At 40.2% G+C, this 14,809-nt stretch overlaps 1 non-coding gene across 1 annotated transcript; it reads left to right on the top strand.

Annotated features, from left to right (window-relative positions):
- Positions 1-4,710: 4,710 nt before the first annotated feature.
- trnal-caa (transfer RNA leucine (anticodon CAA)) lies at positions 4,711-4,821 on the top strand. The gene is made up of 2 exons: positions 4,711-4,748; positions 4,776-4,821. It is a non-coding gene; the product is annotated as a tRNA-Leu (tRNA).
- The last annotated feature ends 9,988 nt before the right edge of the window (positions 4,822-14,809 follow it).

Below are 14,809 nucleotides of genomic sequence, written 5' to 3'. Positions count from 1 at the left end.
GGGGCCAGATCTATAGATGTAGCAAACACATTAGTGGAGACGGTGTGTCTGCTCTCTGTGTGAGAGCCAGACAGGAAAAATAATCTGTGGTCTGGGAAGAAGAGACCCTCGTTGGAAGAGCGGCGCTTCTCACAGGAGAGAATGAAAAAAAAAAAAAATTTCAGGGACGCTGATTTTTCTCCTTGGGGGAATTAAAAGCACTTATGGGGAGTGACCTCGTGGTGCAATGGTAGTGCATCTGATACCACATCAAAAGGTTGTGTGTTCAAATTATGTTGAGATCGGATGATGTATGTTCAGGTTCAGCTGGTGCCGAACCCAGAAATTAGACCATGCAGTTTGGTGTTATCTGTACACCACATAGATAATCTAAATGAAATAACAGAGCAGTACAGGACGCGCATTCAGGAAACTACACAGCAAGTCATTTTGAACATGACAAGAGAAAAGGCACACTGCACATCCGTGAAACATCACGTCCGACTTTAGAGACAGTGAATGAAATAAGATACAGAAATAGACACTTCACTCTTCACATCCAGAATAATTCACAATTATAAAAGCTGAAACTTATACTTTTTAAATATTTCCATTGTATGTCCTTTTTTACTTAAAAAAGAAACTCTTCTTTAGCTCAGCTGGCAAGGCCTGGGTTCGAGCCAATGCAGTGAGGCACGAACTAGGGTGGGAGCGGCGAGGGCACAAGCCCTGGAACCTGAATCCGTTACAATAACAAAAGGACAGACAATGAAATATGGGTTATTTCGAAGTCCCAAATATGAGATATTAAGTCGCAATTACGAGATATAAAGTCGGAATTCTGAGTTTTTAAGTCGCAATTCTCAGTTACTAAGTCGGAATTCTGAGATACCATAGCGCGTTTTTATTTTTACTCCCTGGCTGAAACGGGCTTCCATAGAAATGGTCAGATTCAGAGCCATTGCAGTTCGTGCTAATTAGAACAACGCCAGAACTGAACCCTCAGGACCGTACTGACTACTGAGCACAAGATCAGCTGCTCGCCAGCTTTGTTTCGCACAGTTTTGCATTGCTATTGAGCTCAGAGGAGGAGCTGATCTTCAGACAGTCAGATGCGTTATACATTACGTCACTGGCCCTAATCTTACGGTGCTCAACTGCACCATAGTGACCTCAGCGCCACTACTAGTAATGCGTCGCCCCCAGCCAAAATTGCTTAGTAAAAAAAAACCTTTTCTATACTATCTGTTTAAAAATATTATATCTTTAAAAATGACAAAGGGTTTGTGTGTCGCGCTAAAGTTTCGATTCATTTCGAATGCAAAGAAAAAACATTTTCTTCCAAGAAATCATAAATTTGTCTCATCCTCCATATTATAATTCTCTCTTGTAGTAGTAAAGCATTTTGAGTCAAACCGAACAATATATTAAAGGAACAAGTAATACGTTTATTCCATGCTGAAAAGAGAAGAGAGAAAACACAACGTTTCAGCTGTGAAACCTTCTTCAGGTTTGTTTTCTCTCTTCTCTTTTCAGCATAGAATAAACCTACAATATTACTTGTTCCTTTGCAGATACGCATGCTGACGTAGCTACCCACTTGAATATATTAAACGTTTCATCTATACGATTAACATAATGTTCTCCTGAGTAACTACAGTAAATGACAAAGCCTTAGAGCCACAGAGAAAAACAAATTGCATTTAAAGTAATTTTAAAGGCTCGAGATAACATTGCACTATAAACGCAAATGTCTGTCTTCTTTGTGGCGCTTACTTTTTGTTGCTTTAGCAAATTTCATGCAGTTTATTTCTGACACAAGACATAACAAGCTTGTGTATTTATGACAAAAAAGCAGGGCAACAATTTATATCGGCCTTGAAATTGAAATTGTTAAAAAGTGAGTTAAATGCAGATATAGTAAATATATTTTCTCATATAATGGTGTGTTTTTTTGTCTAAAAATCCTTCATGAATGGTTTAACAGACACTTTGCATAATAAAAAATATATATATTTACGAATTTTAACTTTTTATACAGTAAAGTTTTGTTGTGAACATGAGCCCTGTTTATCGATATCACCAACACAGTTCTGGATTTTATTCTGCCTTCCTATGGACATTGGAATTTTGTGTGTGGTAGCTTATTAGCGCCAGGGAGAAAAATAATATTGTTGGCTTTTAAATGAGAAACCATTTGCGTTTATACAAAATCACAATGTGTTGTCCCAGACATTGGGACATCCTCTGTTTAAACACCTGTCGTTTTCTCTAATATTGGCTCCTGTGCTTCGATCCATTTGAGAGAGAAGACACTGAAAAAGTCGTGTGAAAGTGGATTTTGCACCTGCGCCAGTGCTGTAGTGGTATCATACAGACACCCATACAAATCCATCACACGTTGGAAGCTCTGGAAGGCAACGTAAAATATTGCTCTGTCCGTTGGTGGATTAGGTATGCATGCTACATTTCAACGTAAAATGCAATGTAAAAAGATCAAATTTGATTCAAAATCAATTAATGTAAAAACCGATAAAGCTCATGTTTTTTTATCTAGTTTTATCTATATCTATATCTAGTTTTTCAAAGGTCTTAAAAAAATGTTTATCGCGATTGTGAAAGTTCGAGAAGGTGTACCAGCGCGTGCCTTTATATCGCCAGCTTCAGTCTCGCCTGTAGCTGCGAGAAGGTTAAAAGCGCACAAGTGATCTGTCTTTCGTCCAAATAATTGCTGGAGCAGCAGGACGTAGAGCACCATCCAGCAGCTGTAGACGATGTTCGAGGAAGAGCTAATTCTGTTTTCAGCACAGGGAGCAAGAATGAGCTCAGTCCGGCTCCCAGCAGAATCCATTCTGGTTTGGTTGCTGTCAGACTGTGCATCTGAGGCTTTTTGGATCGCAACGTGAAAAAAAAGAACAAAACACAATTGCTCACATCGTGTTACTTCTACCAGAGGATAGGAAGATATCACTTAAAAAAATCAGCAATTAATATTTGGATCCGTGGCCTCATACTAATTATTTAACTATCAGATTGTGTTTCTGCAACATTTCGTGCACAGTATGCCGTATTCAACAATAAAACAACAGTCACAACGAGGCCTTTACACCCAGTCTGGGGTATTTTCCCCTTTTATATTTTTGCCACTTTATATCGAACCTGTTATACTCCCAGAAGTGCGCAGTAGCTTCTACTTAATAAAATATACAATTCACCGCTGGTATAAACAGATGTGTGCCATGTCTGCTTTTGTAAGCATTTGTTTCAAAAATAAGTTCACAATATGTTAAAAACACAAAAAGCACAAACTTAATAATACAACGATACAAAATCAAAACCAAATCATAAAGCCAATTAAGTACCTATCCTTTGAAAACAGAGAACACCTTTATATCTACAATAAAAAAGTGACATTTGTATCTACTTTTGAATTACTGTACAAAGCAGACAGAGTATTCCCTGAATTCAAAGATCAGATCTTGGCCAAAACAAGACAATCAGACGTGAGCTGAATTCAGAACAAGAGCCTCTGCTTCGTCGTTTATTGAGCTTGTGATCAAAGTCTGAGTGGAAAAAGATCGGCTATTTTAACTGTTTGAATGAAATACACAAAGGGTACCTTCCTTCGACCCAGTGTCAAACCAGCAACCTAAGGATTCCCTCTTGTTTCCACTACAGTCCTCCGCTCTACCAACTGAGCTACCAACAGATGTCAGGAGATGCTCTCTGGCACATACTGTCCGATGTAGTGAAATGTTCCGGATGATTTAAATCCCAGATCGACATCGTTTCCAACTCGTTTCCTTAGTCTTGTTTACCTTGAATTTAAGCCACATACCAGGATTCTACTGTATAAACTTCCGGAGATATTACAAAATGTTTGATGGAGCATCAAACTTTCCTGGCGGAAATTGACTCCTTTTCTTTCTCGAGGGATCATATTAAACATTTCATTTGGATTGAGAAGAGGATCACCATGAGACACAAAACAAACAGTTTCATTCTGTCTTTATTAGAATCTGTATTACAGCTAATGAATGTAAAGCCTTTAGTATGCGAGAGTGAGAGTTCAGTTATGCCAGGGAGTGTGAGAAAAGAGAACTGAAATTTAGTAAATTAATATTTAAATAGAGCGTAAATCTTCAAAGTGTCACTGCAAAATTATTACAGGAGTCTACCAGCTGCCGGACGTACTTGTTTTGGGACTATTTCCAATAAGTACCGCATTAGTAGTTCTGTGTCCTTACTGGTATCTTTTAAACATTCGGTTATATACAAACGGGACAGAGACACAGTGATAATCTGATTTTAACATGTCCTGCATTTTAACTTACTGAACAGATAAATTGAAATGTTCTGATTCAGAGCCCCTGCAGTTCGTGCTAATTAGAACCACAACAATACTCCTGAGTCCTGAGCACCACACTGAGCAAAGGTTCAGCTGAACTCTGACTTTGTTCAGCACGACTTGTTGTTGCAGTTGAGCTCAGAGCTGGAGATGATCTCCATATTCTACCACACTAACTAGTCCTAAACGTAGTACACAGTACACACTTTTTAAAAACAATTTAAAATATTACACAAAGGCTGTAAAGCACACTCTAAATCGATCCGAATATTTGATTTCCGCGATCCGTTTAGGCAACATTAGGCAACGTGGCGCTTCTCCAGCAAAGCATTTCTCAGTTTTGTGAACTACTGGTGCTTTTAACACACCAACTTACACAACTCGTCAGGATGGCCGAGTGGTCTAAGGCGCCAGACTCAAGGACTCCTGTCTTTCCATTGCTTGGGTGTTCTGGTTTCTGAATAGAGGCGTGGGTTCAAATCCCACTCCTGACAGCTTTTCCCTCTCTTGCATTTTTCCTGTCTTCTTGTGCTCGCTGACAACGACAGAAAGAAGAAAACGGAGAAACAGGCTTGCGGGCACATGATGGGCAGGGAAATGCTTCGTGAACACTTCAATGTGATTAGCAGAAAGTCAAATAGGCTTCGATTTCTCCCTTAAGAACTGTTTGGGGTGCCTGTAATCGAGTAAAGATTTACGGTCAAGGTATGCATTCAAAGGTGAAAGACCGAAATATAAATCCAGAAGAAGATGTATTAAAACATATTGTTTTCCTTGCGGTTTCCCCTGTATTTCATTAAATGTGGCATTGTGAAATCAGCCTGTAGCCCTACGGAATGCAGCCACTCTCCCGGTGACAGCGGCAGGAGCCGAGAGGATTAAATCAGAGCTCGAACAGAGAGTTAAAAAAAATATGGGCAATTAGAACATAGATCATTTATTATTATTTTTATTAAACTTTCCTATCTGCTCGGCCTTACTGAAGTATTTTAGCTGCATTTTAGCTTCTATTTATATACTTTACAGTAGATAGTGTTTAGTAAGAGAAGAGAGATACAAGCGCTAAACCCCCACAATAACCAAACCTTAACTAAAGCAGGAAGATCAGTTTCTGCTCGAGACAGCCGTTTTCTGAACTGTAAATCTCTGGCTGGAGACGCTGTGTGTCCGGACTCAGAGGTTGATTAAGAAAAGACTCGGAGAGCTGCAGGCGCAGCTCATTGCTCTGCGCTCCCCGTGCAGAATGCGCGTGTCCTCCCTCCTTCATTACCTTCATACACTCCTCTCAAACCATATCAAACTCCTGGAATATTTCGGTGAACAGATACTGGATCTTTCTTTCCGAGATCATAGGCAGAAACAATAAACACGGTGAAAACAGGAAGGTATTCTGATCGTATAGAGAAATGCGCAAAAATACATTTCCTAAAATCCAATAAAATCTAGTTACATTCTGATGCTATTTTGATGTATCGGAATAGTTTTGGCACAGTTGTTACAGCAAAGAGACAAATAAACTTTTTTTTAATTTCATTCGAGCTGTAGTTTTGAAAATGTTTTTTCAATTCTCTAAATAATACAAGCACAAACACCCGTTGTAAGCGTCTGACCATTGATATTCTTGAATTATAACACCGTACACACGCTGGCAGGCAGTTCAGCGAATATGATGCCCCTGCAGGGGCCGAATATTAGACAGGCGTATACATACAGTCATCGTGTGGAGTTTATTCCTCCTCTGCCGCAGTCTTTGCCTCTTGTCACATTTGTGCTTAATTGTCGATTTTTTGTATAGAACACCGAATATCTTGAGGAAGCCTGTCAAGCGAAGACTGATGGATTATTGAGGTGCAAACACTGGTTCAAAATCAACACCCTCTGCTATTGCCGTTGTTTCATTGATAATTTCTTCAAATTCCTCATCTGACCTTCAATATCGAGGGATATTGAGCATAATACCATACAAATTGTAACTTTCTTTTGATTGCCAGTTTTATTAAAATGCCATCCCCTTTTACAGTTATTTTAGATGTTTGGCAAGGCGTAATATCCCCCCTCTCACCCTCAGCTAAAATATTTTAAAAGTACAACAACATTACATTATATTGAACAGCGTTTATGTTAACATTTATATTCAAATTAAGGTAAATATACGAAAATATTAAAATAGAACTCCGGCGATCTGTTGTTTTTGCTTGACAAGTTCTCGAACAGTTTTGCATTGTTTTTTAAATTACTTTAGCTGAAGATGCAACGGGAGCATAAGTGAATTCTCCCTCACTCACTGGAACATATAATTCTATGGGTGAATACTAACTGCTTGCAAGTTGCCAATGTCGGTAATTATTGGAAATTCCCGGTAATGTTGACTCTGGTACTCAATTGTTTGAGTAAATATCAAAATAGTTCAGGTTTTGCGGAACAATTAAATTTTTGCGGTGATGATGTTTACTATAGGAAGAAGTGCGTCCCTGGGTGGATCAAAAAACCCACCTGGGGATTAATAGCCGAAAACGCTAACCGATTGCACCACAGAAATGCTTACACCTTGCTTTTTTTCATTTACATACTTTTGGTGAACAAAAAAATTCGCTCGCATTTCATCTTTCGCAAGCTGTATGATTTTAAAAAAACAAGTTGTTCTGCAAAGGAAATGAATGAACGCATTAAACCAAATCAAGACCTCTTTGAGTGTCCCAAATTACATGTTCTGTAAAACAAGACAGGAAAAAAAAGGTACCGCTGGAATTCGGACCCAGGATTTCCTCTTTATGAAACAGGTCTTTTAACCAGCTTTACCACAGCACTGGCAGAATACTATTCTTATACAGGTGGGTACCCACCCTCAAACCTTTGTTCTCTCGCTATTTTACCTTTGCCTACTGCCCTGTCTCTCTCACACCTGAAGAAGGCTCCACGGGCGAAACGTTGTGTTCTCGTTCTTCTTTTTTTCAGCATGGAATAAACCTATTACCTATTCTTATACAGCCTCTTGGACACACCCCTCTGAGACATCTGAGGTCGATGTGCGCTGAGCCTGGTCGCCGAGCAAAATCATGCCCAAGGGGGGTGGCTATTGTGACGAGGTGGCCGAGTGGTTAAGGCGATGGACTGCTACTCCATTGTGCTTTGCACGCGTGGGTTCCAATCCGATTCTCGTCGGTTTATGTTTTCGACTTGTGATCCGTTTCTAAGTCGGACTTGCTTTCTTTAGCTACTGTAGTAGAGCAGTAATATTTCTAGCGTTGCCTGAACATGGCTTACAGCAGTAGCTGACAGATATAGTCTCTTAATATTTAGGTTAAATTTATGCTTTGTACTGCTTTCACCTGATATTAATAGTAGTCCTGATGAACGATTTAGGGACATGGCGCATCTTGAAAATGTTCTTGTTAATTTCAGTTTGGAAAAGATGCACTCACCAGAAGCAGAAACTGGTCGTATCTGCAAAATGCGCAATGCAATAGCAATGCCTTGCTATGAGTCCTTACCTGTTACAGGAGGCGTTGTAGGACTTTTTTAGTTCAGAAAAAGCTATCAATTCATCTTACATTTCTACTCCATCAATATTAGCAATGCTATCTTTACTAAGCTCTAAATATAGCTCTAAATAAATGCAAATTTTAAAATACATTTTAAAATAAATGCTATTCCATATGTTGTAACTTTGTGGTATTTAGAAATTTTATCTGAGGATGCAAGGGAAAGTATTATACAACTGTGAAAGAGGCTTGTATTTTAATACAATTTTCGATCAAAAGAAAACCAAAGTCCCTATGATATTACCGTCAATATCTCTTGATATCAACGTTCAGTTGAAAGATTTGAAGAAACTCTCAAACAAGCAACTGCAGTAGCAGAGAGTTTTGATTTAAACCGATGCTTGCAGCTCAATACTCCATTCATCCTTGAAAGAAGCAAAGACAGGGGTATTTTGAGTGTCTCCATGATCCTCTTCTCAATCCAAAAGAAAGGTTTTATATGATCCTGATCCCACTAGAAAAAGGGTCAATTTCAGCCTGCACTGATGTCCCTTCAAACGTTTTATAAGAACTCTGGACGTTTATACAGTGGAAGCCTGGTCCATTTCTTCTTCTGAACGAGACTATGGGAGTGAGTATTTTGACGTCGAACTGGGATTTAAATAGAGGAACACTACACTACATTGGGCTACACGTGTGACAAAGCGTTTGCTTTCCGACCTCTCGATAGCTCAATTGCTGGATTTTAAGACTATAGACAAAAACAGTGGGCATTTCTTATGTCCCTGGTTTGAATCCAGCTCGAAGGATGGTGTTTTCTTGTTCCTTAATCAAAAAGTGAAAATTGCGAATTTGTCTTTCACTTTGACGTTCACCCGAAAGCTCAGTATATAAAGAAGTAAAGGATCCTGTTCTGGATCCTAATCCTAATCCTCACGTCAGATTGTTTTGCTTAGACCTTTAAAATGTACACTGTGGACTGTTTGCTCTTCCTAACACAATTAAAAAGCCGCCGACAAACTTATCGATCGGGAGTTTAGTTCAGTGATAGCGCGCACTTAAGACGCTCCGTTTTCTATCGCCGGCATCTCTGTATTCTTTTTAAACGAGATATTTTTTATTCTTCGTGTGTGAATTTCAGGGAGACTCATAAACCCTTTGTCTGTTTTAAAGATACATTATTTTAAACCAGACATAATGAAAGACGTAGTAACTAGACACACATACAAGACACATGAATAGTAGCGGCTCTGAATGCAATACAAACGCCAATGGCGCAATGGATAACGTGTTTGATTACGGATCAGAAGACTTTAGGTTTGTACTCCTTCCTGGTTCGTGAAGAAGCTTTTAAACCTCACTACTCAACACTGACATCGTAGGGTGTGCGGTCCTACACAACCTTACTATCGACTGGATGAGTCTTCTGTTCAATCTCCGATTCTTTCCGCACATTCCTGCTATTTCACCACCGTTATTGTAGGATAACAGCCACAGACACGAGAAGATATACTATTCCGAACAAATGTCATAAACAATCTCGTTGAAAAAGGTGACAATACGTTTTTGTTTCTTTAACTTAACCTTACTTTTGCCTGTAAAGTTACATTATTTTCTGTAGCCGCAAATCCCCAATATTTCTGCTGTCTCCCGAGAAACACAAGCGTGGAGTCCAATCATATTAAATAACACAACACATCTATTAATTTAACACCCAGATGTGACAGAACACATGTAAGACTTACACACAGCTTTTAATATGCTCTAGTGAATCTGCAGGTGTCCTGGGGAGGGAAGAGAACTGATATTAAGGAAATACATATTTAAAGGGGATGTAAGTCTTAAATGTGTTTTGTCACATCTGGGTGTTAACTGAATAATTTTTTAGCATTATTTATTGTGTTTTGACTCTATACTTGCGTTTCTCAGGAGACAGCAGAAATATTGATGTTTACATTTCTATTCACATTCCCGGTGATATTGACTGAGGTAATGCAGAAGCATGTTCTCTATAACAATAAACGGTGCGAGAAGACAGGAAGAAAGGCACCGCTAGGATTTGAACCCAGGATATCCTGTTTACTAGACAGGCGCGTTAACCAACTAAGCCACGGCACCGGCAGAATCCACCTCTTTTACTGCGACTTGGACACACCGCTCTGAGACACCTGCGTTCAGTAAGCGCTGAGTCTGGTGGCTGAGCACGTTGCCTCATTTACATTCAATAGGAGCCCCGACACCAAGAGAAACGTATAGAAATGGGTTTTATCCGGCACTTTTCATGTCCAATGCGCTTGACATCTCCCACGGGCGACAAAGTTCATTTACACCACCTTTCTTTCTTTCTTCTTTCAGCAGGAGTACAATAATGGCAACAACATGTTTGGAGTTCGGCATTTCATTTAGTCTGAGGAAACATCGTATCGGAATGAACTGCCTAAGATAAAAGAGTAATTGCGGCTTCAGATCGTTTTTACAGAGCATTGCGTTGTTCTGCTCATGCTGACAACACGCTTTAGATATGTCATTTACTGCAAGCGTTGCTCTTCCAGGTTTTTCTGAAATTCCTCGCATTTGAGCCAGCACTAAAACATTTCATTCCCGTCGCTGAATACATCGTGGAAACGGTATTTGCAACGGAATGCTGTCACACATGAAACATTTTCGTTATTCGGTTCTGATGTTTGAAAATGAAATTAAAACGGGGGTCACTTCATAGGCTTGAAAGAAGTCCAAGCAGCATAAAACCCCGCGAATTCTTACAAAGGCTGTACCTTTCTTATGCTGCTTTTATAAATCAGCCTTAAACATTTGAATGCATACCTTACTGCTGCTAACTACATTCACGTGTTTACGAAGCTTTTTTCTGTCCGTTATGTTTTTGCTAAGCAGTTTCTCAGTTTTCCTCGTACTGTGATTGTCAGCGAGCACAACAAGACTGAAACAGTGTAAAGGCAGGTAAAAAAGTCAGGGTAAAACGCCTGATTGTCGGGAGTGGGATTTGAACCCGTGCCTCTATTTGGAGAGCGAAACACAAAGCTTATAAGACACGAATCTGTAAATTTGCTGTTTTAAACCGCTCAACTATCCTGAAGAAATGGGTGCGGATTGTATCAGTCACATCCGATTTTCCGTAAATTTAGGACGATTGATACAACTGGACGAACAATTTGTGGCGTTTAGCATGACATGGAAAACGGTACCGGAGCGTTCGGGTCCGGACTACAAGACTCAGAAACAGTTTTTACCCCCGCACTATCAAACTATTAAACTCCCAGCCTCTCTCACTCTCTCCTCACCTCTCACCTATGATCTGAACCTCACAGTGCCTTCTTTCTTACCAAAAACCCAAACACACATTGAAAATCTACCTCTACCTTACATGTCAAAAAGCTCACTCCCCATCATTTCTATCCCTTTATTTCATTCTTTTGATGCATGTTTTTGCACATAACCTGTTACCTTTTTGTTGTTTTGCACACTGCCCGTTGTTGTTTTTTGCACATCGGCTGTTGTCTCTGTCTTTCTTTTGTTATACAATTGTATTGTTGTTGAGTTTTTTTCTTGTACTACTTATGTCCGAGAGCTAGCTAAATAGCATTTCGTTATACCATATACCTGTGTATGAGTATAATGACAATAAACTTGAACTTGAACTTGACATAGTCTTGCAGGCAGTATATTATTTTATCGTTTACTCGTTTAAAAAACATGGTCTTCTTGTTCCTAAGTCAGATTTTTAGTGCTTCCAACCTGGACTGACAGCTCACCCGATCTGTTTGTGATCAGACCATGGAGTCGGGGGCTGTACCAAGCGCACGTTCCTTCCCAATGCTGAGGCGATCATTCAGAAGATGGTTGTGAAGAGAGACAAGCTTTGTCGACTAAAAAACAAGGCAGGATATGCAAGAATACTAATCACTGGCGACAGTTATGCTCTCTTACTATTGAGACTCTTACATTGCGAGTTTTTTTGAAGACTTTGAAACTAAAGGAAAGTGGAGACAAATGAAACAGGCACGGGTGGGGTGAACCCACAATTACAAAACCGACGCCTTACCACTTGGCCACCGCACCTTCGAGGAAATATGGGAATAATGTTGTTCAAATTATTTTTTTCTGAATCTGGTTTACATCGCCTGGAGGCAGCAACAACAATAAAAGGGATACTTAACAAGGAGATACGCTGTAGCAGTGCGACTCCAACAGATGCTCCTGAAGAGGCTGGAGGTTTAAGCCAGCTCCTTAGAGCACTCGGCCAAGTTACTCTCAACAGCGGCTCTTCAGCTCTTGTTGTTTGACCTAGTGTTTTTATAACGCGTGGAATTGACCGCAGCTTCGTTTTCTGAGATGCTTTCTCTCACGTGGTGAAATCTCGACCTCTTTGGCATCTCTGGCTATAGTTCTTCTGTAGAGCAGGCTTTCACACCTCTGCTTTTAGTGCCCTTGAAGTCATTTTATTTTTACAGGAAGACGCATTCCCTAACGATCTCTCCTGTTTTAGAAATGCTTCATAAGGCGTGTTTGATTCAACGGACAAACAGTATACTAATTGTACAATGCAGATTTATGCGGCATTCGTACTGGATTTGAGTGGGATTCTGAAATACTTCTTGCAAAGGTATTCAGACTTTCTTGAACCTATAATAAAAAAACAGACCTGAAACTCCCTAACTTCCAATCTCTGATGTTGCTGTCCTTAAACTCGGACGTGATGTTCTGCAGACGTGTGCATAATGTCCTGTTTTCTTACAGTGTAGACATTTTGCTGTTCACGCTCCGCATTCATCTGCTTTGTGCATTGTTAGTCCGCACCTGTAACATGTAATGTCAGCCGTCCCCTGTTCTTCTATATCTCTAGCATGACTGCGTCCGGCTGCTCGGCTTTTGTTTGTAAAGTTTGAGCGAGCGCCCCGTTCAGTGTCACTTTGTCACTGTGGTCAGAAAGCATTCTTGATTCTGCTTGAGCTGCTTCATGAATTCTAGCGACTTTAAGAGCGCTTTCTAAAGTCAGCCCTTCCTCCTGCAGCAATTTATAGTCTCTTATGTGCACATTTTTCCACAAGTTGATATCTTAACATGTCAGTTTCCAATACTCCAAAGTCACAAGATTTAGCCAGTTCTCTTAGTGCAGTCACAAAAGCAACAACAGATGCGTCCTGAGACTAAGTTCTCTGCCTAAATTTATGCCGTTCCAAAACCACTTTTCTCCGCGGTGTAAAGTAAGCGTCTAAGGCAGCTACAGTCTGTTCATATGTACCTTTTTCTCCAGGGAGGTTGGCGAAAATCCGCTGCACGGGAGCCCCGATACAGTGCAGTAGTGTAGCCCGTCTTACGGCATCCTGAGCTTCTGTAGATCCACTGGCTATTTAAAAAAATCTGTAGGACTCCATCCATATCTTGTATTCCGAATACAAATCCGGAGCTCCGAGGTTCAGTAGAAATGGTGGAAAAAGCTGAGCATAAGCAAAGCTTCTCGGCGCGGCTACCATATCTTCCATGGCGCAAGCTAAACGAAAAGTCTGAAAATTCAGAAGTTCGTTTCTACCAGCAAGAGAACTAAAATCAGCAGTGTTCTGCTTGCTTTGAGTCCGTTAACCACTCATCTCTCGTCGCCATAAATGTTGTGTATCTAAATTTAGAGACGTTTTTATATTATTTTAACTATTTTATTAACTACACAGATCACGCCTTTACACCATATATTCCTGCCTTCTACTCTCTCGTTCTGTTGTCTCGCGATGTCTACTCACTATACTACATTTAGCATGACTTCTTGTTGCAGTTGAGCTCAAAGCTGGAGATGATCTCCATATTCTACCGCACTAACTAGTACGAAACGTAGTACACTTTTTAAGTGAAGTCAGGTTGTTAAAAAATTAAACCAACGCCCTGTCACAGAAACGTACCCCACTCTCCGGCGCAACAAGCGGGGGTACTCAGCACTATACTAAAGAGGAGCGCTTGTCTGCAGCTGAGCGTCAGCTCTGTTTACTGTCAGCACTCATTTCCAAAGACTTTTTCACCTGCTCTCAGCTTTTAAAGACAGTCATAAACGCTCAAGAAGTAATTCATGTCAGTTGGAAGTCTGTTTCTGTTGTCTCAGCTCTTGATAAAGAAAAGCCGTGCTTGGAAGACTCCCTCTCTGAAGAATTTTCCGTCACCCTGCGAGGGAGAAGAGCCATCAATCACCGAGGCAACCACTGAGACAGTTAACATTAAACACGTGAAATGCGAGATGTTGTGATTTTTTTCCCGCTTAAGGCTTCTATCGTTTCTACTCTAACGAGAAAGACCTCTTTATTAGAAGTGAGATTTTAACAAACGTCTCCAGGGTTAACTGCGACCTGAACGCAACGCCTTAGACCAACAGCCATCTTGCCTGTGGTACTTAGAGCAGCGCTCAATAAAAAATGATCAGAAACCGAAAGCGCTTCTTATGCGGATCAGTATATTCCGATTCCACTGGTTCTGCAGAAGAAATAAGAAAAGACGAACTCAAAGCACTGTGTTGCCATTACGGGTACTCTGCGGCTGCTTTAAGATCTACTCACACCGTGTTGCCATTAAGGCTACCTAGTTAAAAAAAAACTTATCGTCACCTTTTTGAACGTGATTATTAGACACCCGCTAAATCTCCACCGAGTTTTCTTGAGAGATCGTTCTGCGAGCAAGTAATAAAAACTACTTCGCTTCCAACCTCTGCTGTCACTGTAAACTCGAACGTGATGTTCTGCAGATGTGCAGTGTACCTTTCCTCTTGTCGTATTCAAGAGTTCTCACTGTGTGAGCTGTACTCTACTGTGATTTAATTTAGATGATTACGTGGAGTAGAGTGACAAGATCTACTTGAACATTTTCGGTTTGTGAAATGAAACACTAAATACACTACTGTAAATACAAGTAATGGACATTTAAAATAACCACAGTACAGCTAGAAGAGTGAAAGATAAAAGACTATTTAGAATGACATTCACAACAGAATTAAAAACGGCACAGC

Source organism: Lepisosteus oculatus, chromosome 14 (genome assembly GCF_040954835.1).
Source record: "Lepisosteus oculatus isolate fLepOcu1 chromosome 14, fLepOcu1.hap2, whole genome shotgun sequence".
Taxonomy (NCBI): domain Eukaryota; kingdom Metazoa; phylum Chordata; class Actinopteri; order Semionotiformes; family Lepisosteidae; genus Lepisosteus; species Lepisosteus oculatus.
Note: the sequence above shows the minus strand (reverse complement) of the source record. Positions and strands in the feature narration are given on the sequence as shown.